At 37.6% G+C, this 21,936-nt stretch overlaps 1 protein-coding gene and 1 long non-coding RNA gene across 3 annotated transcripts in view; one reads left to right on the top strand and one right to left on the bottom strand.

Moving 5' to 3' along the window:
• Positions 1–21,399, top strand: part of NAA11 (N-alpha-acetyltransferase 11, NatA catalytic subunit) — a 163,229-nt gene extending 141,830 nt beyond the window's left edge. The window contains exon 2 of one of the 2 annotated variants that reach the window (XM_055385144.2): positions 21,383–21,399. The gene's annotated coding sequence lies outside the window, so the exon portion shown is untranslated. Of the gene's footprint in view, positions 1–6,796; positions 7,022–21,382 lie in introns of those variants that run through there. The other variant, XM_055385142.2, reaches the window with a different exon arrangement.
• Positions 1–21,936, bottom strand: part of LOC101129396 (uncharacterized) — a 363,952-nt gene that overhangs the window by 124,459 nt on the left and 217,557 nt on the right. The gene's annotated exons all lie outside the window — the stretch shown is intronic.

Raw genomic sequence — 21,936 nt, 5'->3', positions numbered from 1 at the left:
CTATTTTGCAAATGAAAAAATGTTTGTGATTCAAAGGCATGCCTTACCATTAAATATGGACAAAACTAAAAATAAAACAGGCTTTGTCTCTAGTCAAATTTCTGGGCCATGGCAGCCAGCAAAGGAAGTTTAAAATTCGCTGTGAAAGTTAAGTGCAAATATTTCTAAATATTATTGTTCAAAAGATATCTTGCTTCATTTGTTTTGCTCAGTTTTACTTTTAATGTTCAACTCAGATGCTGATAACATCTCCCAGCTATGAGAACAATTAAATTAGACTAGATGAGAAATATCTCCAAAAGTTATAAAATTCTCCCATATGATATGAATATTTACATCTCTGTAAGGTTTTTATCTGGTTATTAGCATAGTTATTTTGGGAACTGATCTCATGCATAATAAGACAAATAAGAAACTTCTCCTCTTAATTCATGTGAGGGAAATTATCTTTCCCAAAAAGCCAAACTACCTATAAGAGATAATTTACTTCAAAGGAACAATTTACTGCCAGTAAGATACAGTTTAAATTCTCACTTTCTACAGTATACCTGACCTGTTATTATTATTACTAAAAATGTAAAAATCTCGTGGGATACAAAACAAAATTAGGCTTGGTACAAGCCCACTTTAAAGAAATAATTACACTGACCTCATTTTCACACTATTCATATTAATAGTATGACTCAAATGAGCTGAGGGCAGCTCACATTCTAAGAACTGTAGAGCCCTGGACTTCCATTTTCAACTGATGCATGAAAGGACATTTTTTTTTCCTTAAAATGCACATTCCTTCTTCAGCTTGATATTTCTTTCCATGTTTATGGTTTTTTTTTTTTTGATAAGTCAAAAAGAGAGGGGGTTCTGCACTCAGATTAACAAAGATAAGAACAAAGGAGGAAGCCCAGAAGTCAACAGGGGAGATACCGTCTTCTGGGCCTAGTTTTGTTGTTGGTTCAGATGCTCCCAAAGGGAAGAGAAAATTCAACTAAAAAGATAAAATGTAGTTCACCCCCAAAGCATTATGAGCTGAAGATATTTTTTTTTTCTATTTATAGATACGCACTGCCTTGGTAAAAAAATAAAAATTCATACACACAGACACACACATATACATATAGAGTGTTCATATTTTATAATTTCAAAAAATTAAAATTATTTCTATCTGTGAGACAACAACCTCATTTCTTACTTCAAGATAAACATTAAAGTTACTTTCTAAGTGACTATTTATAGGGCTTACAGATGTCCACTAATATAGGAAGCTCCACTCCCCCAAGAAATAGCATGGGACAACAGAACACCAGGTATGACACCTGAGGGTGGACAGTGGAAGACTTCCTGATTTTATATGCAGTAACAGTCCACAGCTACAATTTAAAAAAGTAATCTCTTGTCCTTGGGACGTGCATGGAAAATAGAAGCATTGCCTGCTCAAATGATTTTCTGAGCTTTTGTAAATCTCTGAAGGGATATTGAAGTATGGGTGTTGTTTATTTAACATTAAGGAGTATATGTGCACTATGATAGATAATTCTATGTGTCAGTTTGTATAGGTTGAAGTACCCAGGTATTTGGTCAAACATTATTCTGGATGTTTCTGTGTAGGTGTGTTTTGAATAGGACTAACATTTTAATCAGTGGACCTGAGTAAAGCATTACCCTCCCTAATCTGGGTGGGCCTCAAACAATCAGTTGAAGGCCTTAATAGAACAAAGACGATTTCCCCCTAGAAAGAAGGAACTCTGCCAGCAGACTGTCTTCAGACGCAAACTGCAACTCTTTCTTGAGTCTCCAGCCTGCCAGCCTCGCCCATCAGATTTTGGATTCACCAAGCCTCCACAATTGCATGAGCCAATTCCTTAAAATAAATCTCTCTATATACATATACATATCCCATTGGTTCTGTTTTTCTGAAGAATCCTGATTAATACATGCATACACAAAAGAATTGATCTATTAACCTCTATTTTAGATCTACTTCTATAACTGATTTTTAGATATTATCTGCATATCACTTTGTAATAGCCTTCAGCTTTATAAAGGCTTGAGGTCAAAACCAGCAGGCTCTAGAGAGGCACATGTTCTTATTTATTTATGAAACCAGTTGGTGGGGATACGAGTTTATTTGCCATCTGATTCCTTTTTATTTGAGTCAAGATCTATTTACAGGGACCTAGTCTGTCCAAAAGACAGATGATTTCTGAACTCTGTAAGGAAAGACAATGAAATAGGGACAAAGCAGCTCTGTAGTGAGAACAGTTTCCTTCTAGTTATTGCATTAAATATAGCATCAAGAGCAGCTGGAATTAAGGGAAAAGACAGCTCTAGCACCTAGTTAAGCACTAGCCTTAGATGTAGTTTCTATTGTCAGGCAAAATGCCTTGGGCTGAATTCATGTGAACTCACATTACATTAGATGTATAAAAAGGAGCAAGACAAAACTTATAAGAGAGAAGAATAACACTGGAGCTGGTATCTTTTTTTTTTTTTTTTTACAGTGATTACCTCTGAAAAAGCTGTATGCATAGTCTATTGAGCATTGTGGCCAGAACTCCCGGTTTCAAGGTCTCCATGTCACAGATGGTGTATCAGGAGAAAAATGATAATGGCTGAAAACTGCATGGGTTTTTATTGTTAATGGGGGCAAGGATAGGAACAGCCTGATATACCAAGAATAATGAGAACATCATTCTCGTTGTTATACAGCACAAATTATAGATGAAACAAACTGCTAACTTCAGGTACATTGCTTGTTGAAATAAGAACTTTTATGATGTTAAGGAGGACAAAGAAAGAAGACCTGTTTCTTAGCTCCACAACTTCCTGCATTTGTGATTCCTTAGGCTACTTGATTAATTTCATGTGTCATTATCCACGGAAAATAAAGGGCATGATAACTTGAAAATTTCTCTTAATATTTCATGATGCATACACTTAGCCATCTTCAGTTTTTATTTACTGCTAGTAGAAACACATCAGCTCAGAACATAATGCAATCAGACACATAAGTTATCTGATGCCAAAAGGTACTTACAATGACCATGCTTGGGGTTAGAAGGCCGATTTCTTTTTGTATGGGGTATTTAGGACTTGCCTTTCTTTGAAGTTGACCATAGTCAAGAACTTTAGAGACACAGTTTGCATTCAGAAATGAGCAGCAAATTGTTCCAGCTGACTCCACAGGGGCAGCATGTGATGGCTTAGACACTCAGAGGATTATCTGCCAGGACTTACATGCTTCAAGAAGAAATTACGTTCCCTTCTTCCAAGAAGAGCCTTTTTCTCTTAATTCAATAGAAATAATATTATTCAATTTGTATAACTATTTCTTACATGCTCAGGAAAAAAAATGAGAAGACAGATAGTTGCTTTTGTATACTATTTGCATTCGGATAAGAGGTCTATTTCAGTTCTTTGGTCTGAGTTCCTGGCTACCTCCTGCCTTTATGTAAATTATCATACACATTGTTTGCATGGTGACTAATGTGATTTTCCCTTATTTAGAATTCACAGATGTTTTATACCATCCTTGTTAATGTACATCTTGATTTATGTCACAGTTGATGTTTCAAAGCTAAGGAGGCAACTGCTAAATGCTGATGCATCCAGTTGTAACTCAGTCATGAGTAATTTTGCTCCTGAAATAGTCTGGAGTTTTTAAATATAAATATTTCCATTGTGACTTGATTTCTATGTAGCAATGGCCAGTAAATTGTAAGAAAAAGGAGCCACAGCAGGGTGTAACCTTCATACTCTCTACTGAGACTGTATATTATTGCCAGTGATCCACAACATAAAATCCTGTACACGGGCTTTCAAAGATGTGGACACCCAGAGAACATATGACTAAGAAACTATTTTCCCACCCCCCTCTCACTTTGCTCTCGTCTTAATACTTTAGCATCAGAAATGTGCTGCATTTAAGGAGCAGATGAGTAAATATTAATATATAGTTTCAAAATGTCTAATTCTCAGAGAAATTGTTCCAATTCTCCATATTCTTTAAAAATATTTTAACTTTTCTTCAAAACCTAATGATTTTTTCTCAAAATTGTATTCTATTTCACATACAGTGATTATCAGACGTTCCCACAAATTTATTCCAAACAATTTGTTCTTCACATAAGCTTTGGGTACCTAACCAAATGATGAACAGGATCACAGGTGGCAAGAGCCCAGGCCTGAACTGACAGGTCAGTGAATGGGGAGTCTCCCTCCCGCTGACTGTCTTAGGCCTCCTTTACCTTCCTTCCTCCTCTAATTGTTGTTGTCCTAAGAGACCAGCTTCAGTGCAGCTCAAAGGCCTCACTGTCATTACCAAACCCCCAAACTTCAATGGCTCAAATTTCCAGGTCCAGGGCCAGCCTAGGCATTAAGGCTCTGTAAAATCTCACTTAACCTTATACATAACATATATCATTCCAAGTAAAAAGAAATAAAGCTAACACTGTCTTCTCATTAGCCCCAGAACATGGAACATACCTTATTAATGCCCACCTCTTTGCCTTGGCCATGCTTCCTCCCCTCCCAGCCCTTGTTCTCCCCCACGAGAATATCTTCTCTTTTCTGCTTCTTAGTGGTTCTGTTCTCAGTATCTTAAACTCTCATTTTCTATGAAGTTTTCCCAGGTGGTTACAGCCTCTTTCCAAAATCCTAGAGACTTTATTTGTTGTTGTATTTATCTACATTCTTAATCATATATTAATAACTTATTAAATCAATATTTATTAAACATCTAGTATATACCAGGTACTGTTCTATGTATGAGATGAGATGGTAAACAAGACACACAAGGATCTTGTGAAGGTTACCAATCTACCTAGTTTCAATATACCTCCTGTGTGTTTTTCCATCTCCCAGTGACTATAAAATGTGGTGCCAGCCACAGAGTACCACCATGTAACACTTTTATTAGCTCATATAGAATCTAGTTCAACACATAGCTGACTGAATGATTAGAGACTGGCACTGCAACAGATCAATGTTGCCTGAGCCACTCATGCTTTCTGTCCCACTATCCCCACAACCTTTCACCTTTTCATCTAACCTCAAGTTCATATAATTACATCAACTGAGGTTACAATAAGCATTCTGTCTTCTATTAGCAGAAACTATCTTCAAAATCTCCTTTTCGTTCTACCCACGAAAGTATATCCATCTTGGCTCGCTGGAGTTTCCATATTGGTGTTATTTGCACTATCTAATATGAACTAAGAGAGCAACAAGTGTGGTCTTATGGAAAAGAATGAAATGTGGAGTCAGGAGACAGCGGTTCTGGTTAAAGTCCTGCCAAATTTGAGTTATTTAAGCTCTCTGTGCCTCTGCAGTCTTAACTGTAAAATAACAGTTGAGCAAGATTGCCTCTAATACCCCTTCTAAATCTACTAGTATTCTGTGATTGCTATTCTGTTTCTTCATGATTGTTATGTAATTGCCCAACTAATTCTGACTTATAGTTTTCAGTCTCAGGAATTAAAGGTGAGGTAGGGTGTTTTACATTTATTTAAGTGCTTCTAAATCTAGAGAAGAGCGAAAGATATGGACAGCTTGAAAAAGCTACCCCAGGTAATTTTGGTAACCTTTGCCACCCTCATCCCAACCAATAGAGACCCCCTTGTGTACATGAAGGAGAGGCTGTAAAGGAAATATTCTTAAAATAAACTTTGAGTGTTATTGACTTTCATCATATGTTTAAATAAAACTCATCTGTGCAAACAACCAGAGACTTAGGGAAAAAAAATCCAGAAAATAAATAGCTGCCTGGCATCTGTAGGGAAGTGTTTAAAGCATATAATTAAAGTGCCAACTGTGTTCTCAGATAAACTGATTTTTCCCTTGGAAAAAAAGTTAATAAGTAGTTTCACAATACAATTAGGGGTCTTATTAATTTTTTAAAAAAATATATAATTTTGAGAGTGGTTCAAGGAAATGGTTCCAATATCAGTAAACAGATCTTGAGAGGGAAATTTTTATTATTAGGAGGGAGCATATCCTCACTGATTTATTTCATTTTATATTCTGTAGAGTAGTCATGAAGCCTTTGAAAGCATTGTTTTTCCAACGTATAAGTGATAAAAATCACAGATTATGACTCAGAATGAAAGAAAAGAATATAAACTTATAGCAAAATAGACAAGTTCCTGATTTCATACCTTTTCCTGTCAATTTTATTATTTTCTGCCTTTCCCATTGTTCATATTCTTCTTAATGTCCTAAGTTTCTGAACCTAATCAACTTTCTACACTCATAAAATAAAAAAAGTAGAAACAAATAAACCAATAATTAATGCATACTTACTAGAATTTGTGCTAGGCAGTTTTCCTTACAGAATCTCCAAACAGCAGATCAACCAAATGTTATTTGTATTACTTTTTGTGATTCATTTTGGGTAACAGTATTTTATAGTAGATTTGTCCCTTTAATAATTTGCTAAGTACTCCTAAATATGTGTCACAGAACCAGGAGATAGGCAACCTAAGATTAAATATTGATCATAGATAAGCCACAAAGTAAATAACCCATGGTAACATTTTCTCTGAAATTATAAGATCTATGTTACCTTATACAATAATGGTGCTATGTTCACATTGAAATAATCCCTGACTTCATTATAAATCCATATGAGATGCTTCAGCACCTGTACCTCCCCTTTCAGAGTCTTTACTATATAATAACTATATAATTACTGCTGTACTTGCCCATATTTTATCTACAGTCTAAATGTCCATTTTATGCTGCTATAGCAGAATACCTGAAACTGGGTAATTTATAAAGAACAGATTTTGATTTCTTACAGCTCTGGAGGCTGGGAAGTCCAAGATCAAGAGGCCCACATCTGGTGAAGACCTTCATGCTGTGTCATCTCACAGTGAAAGGTGGAAGGGCAAGAGAGTAAACATGACATGGAGAGAAAAGAGGGCCAAACTCATCATTTTATCAAGAGCCAACTCCTGCAATATCTAACCCACTCCCACAATATATAATTCACTCCCACAATAATGACATTAATCCATTTATGAAGGCAGAGCGCTTATGACCTAATCACCTATTAAAAGTCCAAGCTTTCAACACTGTTGCCTAGGGGATTAGGTTTCCAACACATGAACTTTTGGAGACACATTCAAACCATGGTTATACTCTAGATTCTTAACATCTCAAGAGAGCAGAGAGTGTTTCCAGGGCCAAGCACTATGTTATCAACATGAGAGGAACATAACAAATATATATTAACTGAATGTATAAACAAACTCTAAAAGAATCTTTCATAGCTTGGATTTTAGTGAATGCTATATTTTTTTTGTTTTTTTGTGAATGCTATATCATTTAACTATTACTTTACACAGCCATCTCAGTTAATCAAAGATAAATTTTTCTTGTATTTACACAAAACAAGTGTTTTGGCTTTTTCTCTAACATTTAAGATTACTTTTTTAAAAAAAAGTTAGATCACAGATGTAAAAATATTCAGAGGGAGGAACAGAGGAAAAGGAGAGAAAGCCTGAGGCTGGTAATGAAGAAATAAAACTTCTAAGCCTTAATTTTTTGAAAAGACAAATTCATACATTTTCTCAGTTTTCTTGAAGTTTTTCTAGGCCTTCATATGCAAACTTTCCACCAATTACAAAAAGACATTAACACAGTCCCTGAAACGGAGCCAAAATGCAAAGTCCTTTCTGACCTCAGGGTCTTTGAACATTCTAGCTTCTGCCAGGGTATCTAGCTTCCCTGGTATACACTTGATTAACTGTTTTATAGACTTCAAGTCTTAGCAAAAATATGGCTCTTCAGAGAGGAGAAACATCTGAATGTCCTCTCTTTATAATGGAATCTCCACATGGCTTCTCCATGTCTCCAGCATGATGTCTACAGGCACACAATGTATGTGTCCCAAGTGATAGAGAGCCAGGTGGAAGCAAGACTGGTGACATAATTTGTAAAGCCCAGTGGAAACTGAAAATGGAAAGCCCCTTGTCCAAAAATACCAAGAATTTCAAAACAATAACAGTAGAGCATTCAACCAGTGTGAGGCCCTTCTGAGTGCAGGACCCTGTGTGATTGCACAAATCCCATGCGCATGAAGCTGGCCCTAGGTGGAATGTATTGTATCTTAGGATCTAGCATCACTTTGTATCATTTGTGATGCATTCTGTTCATCAAGGCAGTCATAAAGACCCACCCAAATTCAAAAGAAAGGCAAATAAATCCACCTCTTGTGGGCGTGGCTATGATCCAGAAGAGCATGTAGGGTCAGAAATACTGCTATGGCCATTTCTGAAAATACAGTCTGCCACGTTTGCTATAAACGACTTGTTCACCTTTGGAGAACAGAAACATGTCTGATATGGTTTGGATCCATGTCACATACAATTCATGTCATCTCCAATGTTGAAGGTGGAGCCTGGTGGGAAGTGATTGGATCATGAGAGCAGATGTCCCCCTTGGTGTTGTTTTCATGATAGTGAGTGAGTTCTAATGAGATCTGGTTGTTTAAAAGCATGTAGCATTTTGTTGCCATTGCTATTGGTGTTTTAGTCATTAAGTCTTTGCCCATGCCTATGTCCTGAATGGTATTGCCTAGGTTTTCTTCTAGGGTTTTTATGGTTATAGGTCTTCAGTCTTTAATCCATCTTCAGTTAATTTTTGTATAAGGTGTAAAGACGGGGTCCAGTTTCAGTTTTCTGCATATGGCTAGCCAGTTTTACCAACACCATTTATTAAATAGGGAATATTTTCCCCATTGCTTGTTTTTGTCAGGTTTGTCAAAGATCAGATGGTTGTAGGTGTGTAGTGTTATTTCTGAGGCCTCTGTTCTGTTCCATTGATCTGTATACCTGTTTTGGTACCAGTACCATGCTGTTTTGGTTACTGTAGCCTTGTAGTACAGTTTGAGGTCAGGTAGCATAATGCCTCCAGCTTTGTTCTTTTTGCTTAGGATTGTCTTGGCTATACAAACTCTTTTTTGGTTCCATATGAAATTTAAAGTAGTTTTTTCTAATTCTATGAAGAAAATCAATGGTAGCTTGATGGGGATAGCATTGAATCTATAAATTACTTTGTGCAGCATGGCCATTTTCAGGATATTGATTCTTCCTATCCATGAGAATGGAATGTTTTTCCATTTGTTTATGTCCTCTCTTATTTCCTTGAGCAGTGGTTTGTAGTTCTCCTTGAAGAGGTCCTTCACATCCCTTGTAAGTTGTATTCCTAGGTATTTTATTCTCTTTGTAGCAATTGTGAATGGGAGTTCACTCATGATTTGGCTCTCTGCTTGTCTATTATTGGTGTATAGGAATGCTTTTGATTTCTGCACATTGATTTTGTGTCCTGAGACCTTACTAAAGTTGCTTATCAGCTTAAGGAGATTTAACTAAAGAGCTTCTGCACAGCAAAGAAACTATCATCAGAGTGAACAGGCAACCTACAGAATGGGAGAAGATTTTTGCAATCTATTCATCTGACAAAGGACTAATATTCAGAATCTACAAAAAATTTAAAGAAATTTACAAGAAATAAACAAACAACCCCATCAAAGAGTGGGCAAAGGATATGAACAGGCAATTCTCAAAAGAAGACATTTATGTGGTAATAAACATGTGAAAAAGAGCTCATCATCACTAGTCATTAGAGAAATGCAAATCAAAACCACAATGAGATACCATCTCACACTAGTTCGAATAGCAATCATTAAAAAGTCAGGAAACAACAGATGCTGGAGAGGATGTGTAAAAACAGGAACACTTTTACAGTGTTAGTGGGAGTGTAAATTAGTTCAACCATTGTGGAAGACAGTGTGGTGATCTCTCAAGGATCTAGAACCAGAAATACCATTTGACCTGGCAATCCCATTACTAGGTATATATCCAAAGGATTATAAATCATTCTACTATAAAGACACATGCACACATATGTTTATTGTGGCACTGTTCACAATAGCAAAGACTTGGAACCAACCCAAATGGCCATCAATGATAGACTGGATAAAGAAAATATGGCACATATACACCACAGAATACTATGCAGCCATAAAAAAGGGTGAGTTCATGTCCTTTACAGGGACATGGATGAAACTAGAAACTATCATTCTCAGCCAACTAACACAGGAACAGAAAACCAAACACTGCATGTTCTCACTCATAAGTGGAAGTTGAACAATTAGAACACATGGACACAGGGAGGGGAACATCACACACCAGGGCCTGTTGGGGGGTAGCGGGCTAGGGGAGGGATACATTAGGAGAAATACCTAATGTAGATGATGGGTTAATGAGTGCAGCAAACCACCATGGCACATGTACACCTATGTAACAAACCTGCACGTTCTGCACATGTATCCCCGAACTTAAAGTACAATAAAATAAATAAATAAAATTTAAAGAGTAAAAAAAAGTGTGTAGCACTTCCCCATCTCTCTCTTCCTTTTGACCCAGCCATGTGAAGTGCTGGCTTCCCCTTCGCCTTCCATGATGATTGTAATTTTCCTGAGGCCCCCTGAGAAGCTAAGCAGATGCCAGCCTCATGCTTCCTGTACAGCCTGTGGAATCATGAGCCAATTAAACCTCTTTTCTTGATAACTTACCCAGCTTCAGTTATTTCTTCATAGCAATGAGAGAATGGACTGATACTATCAAACTTGGAAAACTCACACTGACAACTATAATAGCTACCACATGTTAGGAAACTTTTTCTAGGTGGGGTACTCATCGAGCACTTCAGAAACATCATCTCATTTAATCCTCATGACTCCCCATTTAATAGGTACGGTGCAGATACTATTATCCCTATCATAGAACTGATGTTCTTGATATCTATCCCTATCATTGGACTTGATTTAGACTGATGTTAAGAGCTTTTATAACTGTTAAGTGTTGTTGAAGTAAATTTCCCAAAACATAAGTCCTGATGGGACTGTACTCTTCCCTGATTTCTTACCACGTCTCTCTCTCTCTCTCTATATATATATATGTGTGTGTGTGTGTGTGTGTGTGTGTGTGTATACATACATATATGTGTATATATGTATATATATGTATGTATATATATAAAATAAGTTGTCTATTCTCTCTCTCTCTCTCTCTATATATATATATATAAAATAAGCTGTCTTAATAGCTCACAATTTCCCTTCCGTTTCCCCTTCTTTGGTGACTTGGTGACTCCCCATACCTCATACCTCCATCCTCCAGCACCCATAATCATGTGACTAATTCCAGTACCCTAGCTATAAGAGACAAAACTGGGCCAAAGTTTCACCCCTCAAATGGGAGGTAGGAGAAAGAGAAACAGAGACAGATGATAAAGATCAGATGATTTCTGGCCAGGCATGGTGGCTCATGCCTGTAATTTTTTTTTCTTTTTTTGAGATAGTCTTGCTCTGTTGCCCAGGCTGGAGTGCAGTGGGGTGTCCTGCCTCACTGCAACTTCCACCTCCCAGGTTGCAGCAATTCTCCTGCCTTAGCCTCCCAAGTAGCTGGGACTACAGGTGCGTGCCACCACGCCCGGCTAATTTTTGTATTTTTTAGTAGAGACGGGGTTTTACCATGTTAGGCAGGCTGGTCTTGAACTTCTGACCTCGTGATCCGCCTGCCTCAGCCTCCCAAAGTGCTAGGATTACAATACCTGTAATCCTAGCACTTTGGGAGACCCCAGGCAGGAGGATCACTTGAGGCCAGGAGTTCAAGACCCGCCTGTCTCAAAAAAAAAAAGTAATAGGCAGGTATGGTAGTGCACACCTATAATTCTAGCTACTAGGGAGACTGATAGAGGAGGATCGGTCTAGGAATTTGAGGCTGCAATGAGCTGAGTTATGTTTGCACCACTACACTCCAGCCCCCACATCAAAGTAAAACCCTGCCTCTTAAAAAAAAATTCAGTTGTTCAGCTGGACCTGAAATAATAAAACTGTGCACTGTAAGAAACTCTATTTCCCATTCTGTATTCTAAGAACAATAGAACATAGGTGTATAGAAAGGGGAAAAAAACATGGTTAGAGAGCAGCAAGACGTGCAAGAGAAAGATGGTGCTACAATTTTCAGTTAAGATGATAAGTTTTCTCAGTCTATTCCTGAGGCCCAACTGTATCTCTGATCTTGAGATTCTTTCATGCCACCAGGATATACTTTCATGTTTTGTTGTTGTTGGCTTAAGTACTTCTCCATTATTGCTAGCAAAATAATCCTACCACCTATAGGTAAAATAACAGCTTTCCTCAATTAATAGACAGTAAATTCTAGAAATAGATAATGTGCTTTCTAAATAAAAGAAAAGAAAGTCATCGTTCTTTAAAGGCTCTGTAAATTACTGAGGCAAAACCAAGTTACCACTTACTTTTAGGCAATAACTAACTCAAAAGACTATGTATAAACAGTTAGATGAAGTAGATACTTTGTAACCACTATTAGGAATAAATTTAAAATCACAGCCAAGTCAATCTAAGCTGTTTCCGTCTACCTTCAGGATTGTAAAATAAAAACCTTTACCTCTGCAGAAGAGATTTTCCTCCAGTCTCTGCAGCCCATTTTGAAGAGAGCTGTGAAAATGCTTTATATATTTTGTAGATGTCTCCCAGTTTTTAAAAAGAAGAACATTCGGTGAAATGTGCTTCTCCACCCTCCGCTAGCATACTCACTTTAATTACTGATTCATTATCCAATTCTACATATATTTCATGGTAGCTTTGGCATCACTGGAGAAGCACTCCAGCATATGTCAACACAACTTCCTCCAGGTTCTGTGCAAAGGGAGAGTAAGAGGAAGAGCTCTACTCCTGTCTGAACAGACTTGCTTTCCTTCTCTCATTCTTTGCATACCCTGGGCCTCCAGCTTCTTCATTTGGGGAACCATTTCCCAAGCCTGCAGTTTAGAGTGGAGGAGATGGGAGGAGGGGCTCAGATTCTGGTGAACAGCTGGGGCCCTTCACTTCTCATTGCAGGTCTTGGGGAGATGTGGTTGACAGAGTGATGCACAGAGCCTGTCCCAGTTAATGACTTCACCATTCTCCATCATTATCCCCATCATTAGGAAATTAGGAGGACAGAAGGTATTTACTGTAAACCTGCCACCTCCCAAGGAGAGATAAATAGAAACTGATAAATGGGCTCTTCTGGTGCTGTTCGTCTATTAACCTTCTGCTTCCCAGCTCCGGCATATGCATGCCATCCTGCCATTAATATCCAGTAATTGGCATGGCAGCAGGCAATACAATCATACCTTTACTGTGAGTGTTCCCTCCGTGTGGTGTGCCTGTGCAAGCACACAATTACGTTCATAATGAAGCTTTGCTAAACAATCCGGTTGAAAGACATTAGGCAGTTGTTCCCCAGCTATAACACCAGCCTCCCATAGTCATTCAATGCTTAACTCTTCACTACCTGGGTATGAGATGCCATTGCTAATCTTTCTGCTGTCTTTGCACACATTATACTCTTTCCCTTAAAGGTAGATCCATTTTGTTAACAGCTTCTTTCTTAACTCTGTGTTCCTTGGGAGCAAAGTCATATATTGCCAGCTTATGAATGATTTGAAACCACTTCACCTGGCTGACTGACTGGCACGAGGGAAGAATGGAGTTTTGTCTGTGTTGGGGCCACTGGTGACCACCTGGGGCTATTTGTCACCAGTTGAGAGCCAAGCTGTTTAGCAGTGTTTCCCAAGGAGATTTTGTGTTCTTTATCACATTTCTAGATAACTAAGTGGGTGAAAGAGTGTATCTCATCAAGCGTATTTTCTGTGTGATAAGAGAGGAGATAGGAAGGTAATAACCTTCATGTCTTCTCTTAGAAAGACACCGTCCTCAATGTTTGTCTGCTCAAGACACTTGGGAATTTTGAAGTAGCATGAATCCCAGGAGATCCTGAAAGAGTTCACAGAAAACCAAGGCCCATAAAGAAAGCCACTTCATTCTGTTACCCATCTGCTCACACCGTGGCTGCAAAATGAACATTTGGTCTCTGCTTCCCTGACCTATTTCTCCCCCAGTTAAATTCCTGTGTTTACTATGAAGACTTTACAATAGTGACTGCAGTGGGCAGACTGTTTCATCACAGGATGAAACATGAAAAACCAAGATGAGTAATTTCTTAAAAGCACAGGATGGGTTCTATGAAATGAATCAACCTGGTCCTAAACATGGCCCTAAAAAAAAATACAGTAGCAAGAGGGAGGTGAGGTTGGGGAGAGGTAATATCAGCAAAGAGATAAAAAGCAATAAAAAGACCGAGAAGAAAATGACATGACAACCTTATTACTGGTGTTCAGGAACCATAGCCTCTCTGTCAGAAAAATACCAGATCACCCATTTGAGAACTTCATAAAACTAAATGATCAATAGATTATAGCTCTGGCCCTCCTTCCACACGGCATAAAACAAATAATAATATCTCCAATAAATATAACAAATAGGGTAATCTTTCCTATCTCCTGCAAACCCCTGACAGAATGTGCTACAGGATCTTTTCATTGTGTCTTCAGGAGGATGCTAAGCAGCTTGCAAGACTCCCAGTTAAGCACAGCCTCTCCAGCTGTCTTCCAAGCATCCACCTTTAAATACAGAATCTGGATGTAGCTGGATGGCCTTGCACTCCTGGAAGCTTTCATTCTGTAGAAATACTTGGGAACAAACCTTGTGTCAGTCAGCATTCTATTAACTAAAATTCCCAAGCACTGATGCCAGCAGACACCTCTAGTATAATGCTAATGTTTGTAATGATGACCCAGTGACAGGCTAAGAAATTGATGTCAATTCTGCCTCTTCTTCACTGTTCCTTACTTCTATCTGCTTTATTTATTTATTTATTTTTTAACCCTCCCCACAGCCCCACAGTTCTCATGGAAGAAAGGGCCTGCTTAATGTTTTTATGAAGCCCTTTCACATGATCTCTTGTAGTTCACAGCAAAGCCTCATGCAGTAGTCAAGAGATGATATTAGAATCCCTATTGTACAACTGCGGAAATGCACATTCAGGAAAGGTAAGTGACTTTCTCAGTTCACATAGCTAGGACCCAAGTCTTCTTTCCTTTTCAGAGCTGCTGTGCTGCCAACTCTAAAAGACACCATTCACGTTGTATTCTGTGTGAACAGCACTCCTGAATTTGGGCAACACGGATGTCCTGAAAATCAACAATATGGTGGAAATAGGAGGGGCTTTGGAATCAGAGACTTAGTTTTACCACTTATATTAGCTGCATTACTCTAAATAATGTTTAAATTTCTCTGAAGTTTGTTTCCCTATCTGTAAGATGGGATGATGGTAATGACAGTTCCTACTTCATAAATGTAACACATACGTTGTTAGTATATAATAATATATGAAAAATACTTCCTATTTACTTCTATTTATCTTTCCCTTTCCTATAATGGACACTACCATGTTGCCTCTTTAGGAAAAGCTTAATGGAGATACATTTTACAGTATTCCAGCTCTTTGGATATCAGTAGACTATGTAACATAATGCTGGCTCTCCTTTTAAATAGATTAAGATTAACCAGAGTATTTCATTCCCATGCCATGCCAGATTAATATAATCTCAAGTTGACTCAGTTAAGAAACAACATTTTTTCTTCTTTTGTAAAATGTAAAACATACACAAAGGTGTCATAGACTGTGACTAAAGGATTAGTTATAATCATGGGATATTTGTGGACAGCATAAAATAAAAATACACCATAAGACCATTTACAATTCTTCTGCCATTCTCACCACAAAAATTTCCCTCTAATTCACTCCTCTTTAGTACTCACTAATCACCATGAGTGCAGCTGAGTCACTCTTGCAGGTGTATCCTTTTCATCCATGTCTCTTTTTCCATGTCAAGAGGCTTATCAATCCCAATTTTAAGCACTGACAATTCTAAGACCCCCAGTTTTTTATTAGGCAGAACTATTTAGTTCTCCGGGATTCAACACTTACCTTTCAGATCATGCTCAAGCTTTCTTCACTTAGGCAGAATACCACCTTTCCCAACCTAGAAGCTTGTGGAAATACATGGGAATATTTACTTGTTATCAAAATTACAGGGGCCAAGTTCAGCAAGATGGCAAGGTGCAAGACCAATATACAAAAATCAGTTATATTTCTACATACTAGCAATAAACATTGTAAAAATAAAGAAAATAATTCCACTTATAGCATTAAAAGAATGAAATATTTAGAAATAAGTTTCTCAAAGAAGTGCAACACATGCATACTAAAAACTACAAAACACTGTGGAATGAAATTAAAGAAGAACTAAGTAGGCTGGGTGTGGTGGCTCATGCCTCTAATCCCAGCACTTTGGGAGGCTGAGGTGGGCAGATCATGAGGTCAGGAGTTCGAGACCAGCCTGGCCAATATGGTGAAACCCTGTCTGTACTAAAAATAGAAAAATTAGCCAGGGGTGGTGGCATGCGCCTGTACTCCCAGCTACTCAGGAGGCTGAGGCAGAAGAATCGCTTGAACCCGGGAGGCCGGGAGGTGGAGGTTGCAGTGAGCCGAGATCATGCCACTGCACTCCAGCCTGGGAGACAGAGCAAGACCCCATCTCAAAAAAAAAAAAAAAAAAAAAACAAAAAACCACAAAACAAAAAACTAAGTAAAAGGAAAGATATCCCATGTACATGGATTAGGAGACTCAATATTGCTAAGATGGAAATACTTCCCAACCTGGTCCACAGATTCAATGCAATTCCAATTAATATCTCAACCTCCTGTTTTGTGGATATTGACATGAAGATCCTAAAATTTACATGAAAATTTAAGGAATCCAGAATAGCAAAAAACACCCTTGGAAAAAAATAAATTTGGGGGTTTCATACTTTCTGACTTCAAAATTTCTTACAAAGCTATAGTAATCAAAACAGTATGCTACTGGCACAAGGATAGTCATACAGATAATTGGAATAGAATTTAGATCCAGAAATAAACCCTTACACTTAAGATCAATAGACTTTTGACAAGGGCTCCAGGATTCTTCTGAGGCAGAAGAATTGCTTGAACCCAGGAGGTGGAGGTTGCAGTGAGCCAAGATCATGCCAATGCACTCTAGCCTGCGCAACAGGGAAAGAATGGGAATGGGAAAGAATAGTCTTTTCAAGAAATAATGCTGAGACAACTGAATTTGCAAAAGAAGGAAGCTGGATACCTACTTCACAACATAGACAAAAGAAAACCCTCAAAATGAATCACAGAATAAATGTAAGAGCTAAAAGTATAAAGCTCTCGGAAGAAAACCTAAATCCTTGTAATCTTGGATTAATCAATGGTCTCTTAGACATGATACCAAATACACAAACAGAAAAAGAAAAATAAGTAATCAGACTTAACCACCCCAAATTTACTTAAACACCCACATTTATTTTTTTCAAGGGTGTTTTTTTGCTATTCTGGATTCCTTAAATTTTCATGTAAATAATATATAAAATTAAAAACTTTTATGTTTCAAAGAACATCATCAAGAAAGTGAAAAGACAGTGCATAGAATGGGGAAAAATATTTGCAAATATATATCTGATAACAGGCTTATTGCCAAAATATATAAAGAACTCTCACAACTCAACCGTTTAAAAATTTGATTTTAAAATGGGCAAAAGATTTAAATAAAAATTTCTCCAAAGATATACCAACAGCTAATAGCCACATAAAAAGATACTAAAAATCATTAGTCATTATGGAAATACAAATCAAAACCACAATTAGATACAACTTCACATCTACAGTCATTGTTGTAATAAAAAAGACAGGCAATAACAAGTGTTGAGCATGTGGAGAAATTAGTACCCCATGCACTACTGGTGGTGGAAAATGGTGCAGCTACTGTGGAAAACAGTCTGACAGCTTCTCAAAAAGTTACCATAGGACCTAGCAACTCAACTCTTAATAATATATCAAAAGAATTGAAAACAATAGTCCATAAAAAATGTGTACGCATATGTTTATAGCAGGATTATGTATAATAGCTAAAAAGTAGAAACAACTCAGCCGGGCACGGTGGCTCATGCCTGTAATCCCAACACTTTGGGAGGCTGAGGCGGCTGGATCACCTGAGGTCAGGAGTTCGAGACCAGCCTGGCCAATGTGGTGAAACCCCATCTCTACTAAAAATACAAAAATTAGCTGAGCATGGTGGCAGGCACCTGTAATCCCAGCTGCTTGGGAGGCTGAGGCAGGAGAATCACTTGAACCTGGGAGGCAGAGGTTGCAGTGAGCCAAGATTGCACCATTGCAGTCCAGCCTGGGCAACAAGAGCAAAACTCTGTCTTAAAAAAAAAAAAAAAAGAAAAGAAAGAAAGTAGAAACAACTCAAATATCTATCTAGATGAACAAAAATATCTAATAGATGAACAAAAGTTAGTATATCCATATAATTGAATAGTATTTGGCAATAAAAGAAGAAAAAATTAACACATTCTACAACATGAATGAATTTTTGAAACATTAAGTGAAAGGAGTCAGTCACGAAAGGGCACATATTATATATTTCCACTTATATAAAATGTCCAGAAAAGGTATATTTATACAAACAAAAAGTAGATTCATGGTTTTCAAAGAATAGAGGGAAGGATAATGGGGAGTGACTTCTAATTATTAGGTTGGTGCAAAAGTAGTTGTTTTTGCCATTGCTTTTAAAAATGGAGGAAACTGCAATTACTTTTCACCAACCTAACAGTATAGTATTTCTTTGGGGGGGGGGAGGTGATTAAATGTTTTGGAAATAGATCATGGTAATTGTCCAAGTTTGTGAATACATTAAAAATCACTGAACTGTATACTTTAAAATAGTGATGTTTACATTCTCACCAGCAGTGTAGAAATGTCCTTTTTCACTGCATCCAAGCCAACTCTATTATTTTTTATTTTTTAATAATGGTCATTCTTGCAGGAGTGAGGTGGTATCAAATTGTGGTTTTGATTTGCATTTCCCTGATCATTGGTGATGGTGAGCATGTTTTCATGTATTTGTTGACCATTTGTATATCTGCTTTTGGGAATTGTCTATTCATATCCTTAGCCCACTTTTTGATGTGATTGTTTGCTTTTTTCTTGCTAATTTGAGTTCCTTGTAGATTCTGCGTATTAGTGCTTTGCCAGACCTATAGATTGCAAAGATCTTCTCCCACTCTGTGGGTTGTCTGTTTACTCCGCTGACTGTTCCTTTTGCAGTGCAGAAGCTCTTTAGTTTAATTAAGTGTAGCCTATTTATCTTTGCTTTTCTTGCATTTGCTTTTGGGTTCTTGGTCGTGAAGTCTTTGCCTAAGCCAATGTCTAGAAGGGTTTTTCCAATGTGGTCTTCTAGAATTTTTATGGTTTCAGGTCTTATATTTAAGTCCTTTGTCCATCTTGAGTTGACTTTTGTATTCTTTCTACATGTGACTTGCCAATCATCCGAGCACCATTTGTTGAATAGGGTGTGCTTTCTCCACTTTATGCTTTTGTTTGCTTCGTCATGGATCAGTTTGCTGTAAGTATTTGGGCTTATTTTGTGCTCTCTATTCTGTTCCATTGGTCTACATGCCTATTTTTATACCAGTACCATGCTGTTTTGGTGACTATAGCCATATATATATATATAAATAAATCAGGTAATGTGATGCCTCCAGATTTGCTCTTTTTGCTTAGTCTTGCTTTGGCTATGCAGGCTCTTTTTTGGTTCCATATGAATTTTAGGACTTTTTTTAGTCCTGTGAAGAATGATGGTGGTATTTTAATGGGAATTGCATTGCATTTGTAGATTGCTTTTGGCAGTATGTTCATTTTCACAATATTGATTCTACTCATCCATGAGCATGGGATGTGTTTCAATTTGTTTGTGTTGTCTATGATTTCTTTCAGCAGTGTTTTGTAGTTTTCCTTGTAAAGGTGTTTCATGTCCTCAGTTAGGTATATTGTTAAGTTTTGGGGTTTTTTTGCACCTATTGTAAAAGGGGTTGAGTTCTTGATTTGATTTTCAGCTTGTTTGCTATCGGTGTATAGCAGAGCTACTGGTTTGTGTACATTAATTTTGTATCCTGAAACTTTGCTGAATTCATTTATCAGTTCTAGGAGCTTTTTGGAGGCATAAGATCATATCATCATAGGCCGGGCACGGTGTCTCATGGCTGTAATCCCAGCACTTTGGGAGGCCGAGGCAGGCGGATCATGAGGTCAGGAGATCAAGACCATCCTGGCTAACACAGTGAAACCCCATCTCTACTAAAAAATAAAAAGAATTAGCAGGGCGTGGTGGCGAGCACCTGTAGTCCCAGCTACTCAGGAGGCTGAGGCAGGAGAATGGCATGAACCCGGGAGGGAGACCTTGCAATGAGCCGAGATCACGCCACTGTACTCCAGCCTGGGTGAAGAACAAGGCTCCGTCTCAAAAAAAAAAAAAAATCATCAGCAATCAGCAACAGTTTGACTTCTTCTTTACCAATTGGATGCCCTAGTTTCTTTCTCTTGTGTGATTGCTCTGGCTAGGACTTCCAGTACTATGTTAAATATAAGTGGTGAGAGTGGCCATCCTTGTCTTGTTCCAGTTCTCAGTGGGAATGCTTTTAACTTTTCCCCATTCAGTATTATGTTGGCTGTGGTTTTGTCATAGATGGCTTTTATTAGCTCAAGGTATGTCCCTTTTATACCAATTTTGGTGAGGGCTTTGGTATATATACATATGTGTATATATATGTGTGTATATACACACACACGTATATATGTATATATACATACATATACATATATACATACATATACATATGTGTACATGTGTGTACATGCATATACATATATGTATATATACATACATATATATGTGTGTATATATATATTCCATCATATGTATATGATGGAATACCACTCAGCCATAAAAAGGAACAAATTAATTGCATTGGCAGCAACCTGGATGTAACTGGAGGCTAATATTCCAAGTTCAGTAATTCAAGAATGGAAAACCAAATGTTACATGTTCTCACTCATAAGTGGGAGCTAAGCTATGAGGATGCAAAGGCATCAGAATGATACAATGGACTTTGGGGACTTAGGGGAAAAGGTGGGAGGGGGTGAGAGATAAAAGACTACAAATTGGGTTCAGTGTATACTGCTTGGGTAATGGGTGCAACAAAATCTCACGAATCACCGCTAAAGAACTTACTCATATAACCAAATGCCAACTGTTCCCCAAAAACCTATGGAAATAAAAACTAAAAAATAAAAACAATAAAATGGTGATGTTTATGGTATGTGACATATTTCAATATAACTGTCATTTAAAAAAATAGGAATCTACTACTGTCAATTTAGTCAGGGATCATGTACACTAGACATTCTGAAATGTCATGAGTCCTGTTCAATAGACTTTTTAAAATGAAATACTATTTGTATTTAATTCTGAGCCATTTATTTCTGAGCTAAATTCTTTTTTCTTCTCATTACCACAGTTGTGAAAAATCAGTAGTCTGTGGCAGAAGACATCAGTTAAGAAATAAGAAGATTTGGATACAAGTCTGAGCTCAATTACCAGAAGCTCAGGCAAGTTATTTAACTTTCTTGGGCTTCTTTTATCATCTAACAGATGTACGATAGTGAATTTTACATCAAGCTGTCTGGTCCACAGTGCCCAGATATGTGGTCAAACATTATTCTGGTTGTTTGTGTGAGGGTGTTTTGGGATGAAATTAACATTTAAATTGGTGAACTCTGAGTAAAGAAGATTGCCCTTCATAATTAGAATGGGCTGCATCCAATCTACTGAAGGCCTTAACTGAACAAAAGGCTGACCTCCCTGCGCAAGGAGAATTAATTATGCCTGTAGACATAGCAAGAAGACCCTCTTCCTGGGTCTCCAGCCTGCTGGTCCATCCTGCAGATTTTAGACTTGCCAGCCTCTATAATGGTGTGAGCCAATTACTTAAAATAAGTCACTTTGTATATACACACATATATATAAATATATATATACCCCTATATGAATATATATATATATACACACACA

This window comes from Gorilla gorilla, chromosome 3, assembly GCF_029281585.2.
Source record: "Gorilla gorilla gorilla isolate KB3781 chromosome 3, NHGRI_mGorGor1-v2.1_pri, whole genome shotgun sequence".
NCBI lineage: Eukaryota > Metazoa > Chordata > Mammalia > Primates > Hominidae > Gorilla > Gorilla gorilla.
This window is presented reverse-complemented; position numbering and strand designations above follow the sequence as displayed.